General features: G+C 41.2%; 1 protein-coding gene and 1 long non-coding RNA gene across 9 annotated transcripts in view; one reads left to right on the top strand and one right to left on the bottom strand.

The window, feature by feature from the left end:
- The window catches only part of LOC147026089 (T-box transcription factor TBX4-like), a 198510-nt gene that overhangs the window by 130294 nt on the left and 63216 nt on the right, over window positions 1–5000 (top strand). The window lies entirely within an intron of this gene.
- Window positions 1–5000, bottom strand: part of LOC147026090 (uncharacterized) — a 34068-nt gene that overhangs the window by 20966 nt on the left and 8102 nt on the right. The gene's annotated exons all lie outside the window — the stretch shown is intronic.

The raw sequence follows: 5000 nt of genomic DNA, 5'->3' as shown, positions 1-5000 counted from the left end.
TATTCCTCGACCCTCAAACCCATACAGACACAGCGACGTGAGAATTATTCAAAAAAAAAAAAATGAAAAAGAACGCAGATTCAAAAAATGACATAATTCTGGCTGGCAGACCATGTGTCCATTCAGGTTGAAATTTAAAACATGAATTCCCCATCACTACTCGATCCTAATTGTGATGTTTCACGTCGATCGATGAAGCAGTTCAAGAGTAGTAATTTTTCTAAGATTTTCGTTCAATCCAATTTGGCTGCCAGATCATGTGACATCAATTATTTGTGAACACATTGGTTTTCCCAAGGCTTGGGGAACATGTGTTAAGTTTCCCTTGGATCTGTCCAGCCGTTCTGGAGAAGAGGATTGTTAAAGGTTTTAGGGTAAATCCAATATGGCTTCAAACCATGTGACCTATGATGTCATAGGTGTGAACATTTTGTTCCTCATGGATAGGCAGTCATAGCTGTAAAGTTTTGCCTCGATCTGTTCAGTAATTTCAGAGAAGATGATTTTGAAGGTTTTTTTTTTGTTTTTCTTAATAATGTGGCTGCCAAACCACATGACCGATGACATCAATTTTTTTATGTTGACCAATTTCTCCCAAGATAACCCTCAACAATTTTCATACTGATCAGATGTAGTGTTCTACATATGCAATTATGACGTCACAACGAAGGCACCTCGGACATTATTAAGAAAAAAAATCACACTTATTCCCCATGTGGAGTACTTGCCATGTGCCAAGTTTCAATTTTTTCCATGTTGTGGTTTCGGAGATAAAGACGTCCAAAGTTTTTTCCTTTTTTCCAACATGGCTGCCACACCATATGACCTATGATGTCATAATTATCATTAAAACATTTTATATGAGTAGTCGCTCCTGTGGTGAAAATTTTGTGTCAATCCGACGAGCTGTTGCAGAGCAAAACAGAGTCACATTCTGTGCGGACAAACAAACAAACAGGCAACCAAACAAGAAAGATGTCAAGCATTGCATGATACTTGCGAGATCCATAAAACAAATTTGACCTTAAAAGTAATTGGTGGTTGAATTCAATAACGAAATTTGCAACTTCTCTTTAAATTTCAAGTCAATCGGATGAAAACTGACAATATTAGAAACTTGTACTATGTTGACCTCAAAAATAATTTGTTGTTGAATTCAATGACCTGATATATAAATCCTCTTCAAATATCAAGTCAATCGGATGAAAATTGAGGATTTTAGAAATCCCACCTCAGTCGTTGACCTTTTGCCTATGTTGACATTTTGACCTCAAAAATAATAGGCTTCTCGCTTATGTCGAATTCTACCATGTGATGAAGTTTTGTGAAGATCGGTTTAAAATTGTGACCTGCAGGCGATTGACAGACAGACAGTGTAATGCACAAGACCAACCAATATACTTGAAAAATCTTCGATTTTCACAAGTAACAAACAAACAAGAAAAAGACATCTTGCAGAGTAAGATACTTGCAAAATCCACCCCCTCTCCAAAGGTTGCCATGGATACTTCAAATTGTTCATTTCATTAAGATTGAAATTGACAATGTTAATCGAAGCTCAAGTCAATCAGATGAAAATTGATGATTTTAGAAGTTTGACCTTTTGACCTCAAAAATAATTGCTTTCCCATTTCAGTGATGGACTATGCAAATCCTTTTCAACTTTCAAGTTAATACGATGTAAATTGACGATTTTTCATTTGAAAATTGATGATTTTAGTTTGACCTTGAGTTGACTTTTGACCTTTTGATCTCAAAAATAGTTTGTTTCCCAATTCATTAATGTACTATGCAATTGTTGTTTAATTTTCAAGTCAATCGGATGAAAATTGACAATTTTTCAAATAAAATTTGACGATTGTAGAGGTTTGACCTTGAGTTGACCTTTGACCTTTTGATGTCAAAAAATAGTTGGATTCCCAATTCAGTGACGCAATATGCAAATCTTGTTCAAATTTCAAGTCAATATATATGAAAACTGACAATATTAGAAACTTGTACTATGTTGACCTCAAAAATAATTTGTTGTTGAATTCAATGACCTGATATATAAATCCTCTTCAAATTTCAAGTCAATCGGATGAAAATTGAGGATTTTAGAGATCTCACTTGTCGTTGACCTATGGTGTTGGCCTATGTTGACGTTTTGACCTCAAAAACAATCAGTTTTTTGCTTATGACGAACTCTACAATGTGGTGAAATTTTGTGAAGATCGCTTTAAAATTGTGACCTCTAGGCGATAAAAAATACAAACAAACAGACAGACAGACAGAATAATGCACAAGACCAACCAATTATACTTGAGAAGTCTTCGATTTTTGAAGAAATCTTCGAAAAACGGACCCAAATGCAATACCCTCTCCTCTGGCGAGGGTAATAATTGCACAGTATTCATATCGTATCCTTGGTTTGGCTGAATGGTTAAGGTGGTGGACTTGAGATCCGAAGGTCCTGAGTTCAAATTCCGCTCGGCCGTTGAATTAATACCAGGTGGGGTTGACTCAGCCTGTCATCCTTCTGAGATCGGCAAAATGAGTACCAGCTTGCTGCGATGATTGAGCGATTCGAGTATCCTGTGTCGGAGTGGCGACCCATCCAGGATTGTGCCCAATATCCCAGGAGACTGCTTCGGCAGCAACGATGCTCTTCTGTACAAAGTATGGTCCCAATGGATGGATTCATATTGTGGCTTTTCTTGCCGAGAGTTATGCTGGGTGGATTTCCATTGCCTTCCCAGTTTTACCGACATCTCAGTAACCTCTCCGATGCATTCATATAATTAACATACATTTCCTCTATTTAATATATTGGTAAATCATTTAGCCAGAGCCCAAGCACAATGGTCTTTTCGAGCAACAGGGGTGAGGTCTTAAACGTTTGCAACCTAAAAGCAGCAGGGTCGACCGGATTGACATCCCCATCAGGAATAGGCAGCGTGCTCCGTAATGCAGCACCTCTCGTCAGCACTCCCCTGGGACGGCTTTCGTCTTCAGTCGGAATCGACTCTGAGAAGAAAACCATGAACAGGTGACCGAGAAGGGAGCGCACGACCAACTCGTTTATCCAGCCATCCCTCAACAGCCAGACACTTTGCACCGAGTTCTCCCAACCACGCACTTACTACCCCAGGTTCAACTCTGCACACCTTCCAAGAACGATGGGATTTTGCGCAATAATCCAAGAAGTCATCAGCAACATTTTGTCCATTTCTTGCGTCACGAAGCATAATAAACTAGAAGGGCAGTCAGTAGAGTGCATACCTCTGCCACGTAATGCCTGATCCACGTGAACATATCGGGCCAAATCAATACATTTTTGAAATATCATGCTATGTATCGTTTTTGGCCCTGTTTCTCAAAGATTAAGAATCGCTTTAAAAAATAAATAATTCTCGCATCCAGATCCGGATTCGGATCTTAACCAAAATCGAATCAATTCGGCCTTGCCACACAGCCAACATGTCCACCAAGTTTCGTCCTAATCCGTCCACAACTTTTTGAGATATCGTGCGAAATATCGTTTTTGAGCCCTACCTCTCAATGGTGAAGAATCACTTTAAAAAATTCTAGTAGTCGGATCCGGATCTTCAACAAAATCTAATCAGTTTGCCCTTGTCACACACCGAACCTGTCCACAAAATTTCATCCGGATCCGTCCACAACTTTTTTAAGATATCCTGAACACAAACAAACACAAACAGACAGACAGAAAGGGGTGAAAACATAACCTCCTTCACCTTCCGTGGTGGAGGTAACAAATAAATGAAGGCCGCCATAGACAGTGAGGCCGAATGGCGTGCGAGTGATTAAAACTTCATTCATCCAGTCCTCCAGCTGTATCCAAGCCCTTGACTTGACCTTCATTGTTTCCGACCCTCTTTCATTGCTGCCAGGAATAGTTTTGGCCGAGCATATTTGTTGGGCCTGGTTGAGCTATGTGAATGAATCATCCGACTTGTTGCATGAAAATGATCTTTCTGTCCGGCATCTTTGTCTTCCATGTCGGGTTTAAGTAACGGGGTTCAGTCGATTCAGACTGTTCGAGGAGACATTCAAATTGTCACTGATGTCTTTTGACTGGTTGTCGATGTGCGCTTTTACATTCCGTCGTGACTCTAAGGAATAGGTTGTTGGCATTCCCATCTGAGCACGACATAGCGGTGTTGGGATCCCTGGTTTGAATCGCGCATCCTGTTTTGAGTTGTCCATTACTCATGTCCCTGTAATTAATTTGGGAGTGCATCGACATCTCTTGATGTCCTTGTAATCCACATAAGATCACTGATGACTTCACTCTCTGCCATGAGATCCCTGATCCTTAAGCAAGCAGCCTCTTCCCTCTCCCCAACCCTCCTCCCTCTCCTCAACATTAACAAAATCACAAACTGGTAAAACACTTGGAATATGTCTTTCAATCCTCCGAGAAGGACCTTACCGTAAACCCTCCCATCTACTTTCTCAACATCCGTCTTGAAGAGGTCCATTCACTCAAACCCTTGGGTCTCACTGTCGTCCATTTCTCTCTCTCTCTCTCTCTCTCTCTCTCTCTCTCTCTCTCTCTCTCTCTCTCTCTCCATCTCTCTCTCTCTCTCTCTCTCTCTCTCTCTCTCTCTCTCTCTCTCTCTCTCTCTCTCTCTCTCTCTCTCTCTCTCTCTCTCTCTCTCTCTCTCTCTCTCTCTCTCTCTCTCTCTCTCTCTCTCTCTCTCTCTCTCTCTCTCTCTCTCTCTCTCTCTCTCTCTCTCTCTCTCTCTCTCTCTCTCTCTCTCTCTCTCTCTCTCTCTCTCTCTCTCTCTCTCTCTCTCTCTCTCTCTCTCTCTCTCTCTCTCTCTCTCTCTCTCTCTCTCTCTCTCTCTCTCTCTCTCTCTCTCTGCGTCTCTCTCTCTCTGCGTCTCTCTCTCTCTCTCTCTCTCTCTCTCTCTCTCTCTCTCTCTCTCCGCCTCTCTCTCTCTCTGCGTCTCTCTCTCTCTGTGTCTCTCTCTCTCTCTGCGTCTCTCTCTCTC

This window comes from Eptatretus burgeri, chromosome 5 (genome assembly GCF_056783735.1).
Source record: "Eptatretus burgeri isolate ZD-2024b chromosome 5, Ebu_testis_v1, whole genome shotgun sequence".
Classification (NCBI taxonomy): Eukaryota; Metazoa; Chordata; class Myxini; order Myxiniformes; family Myxinidae; genus Eptatretus; species Eptatretus burgeri.
Note: the sequence above shows the minus strand (reverse complement) of the source record. Positions and strands in the feature narration are given on the sequence as shown.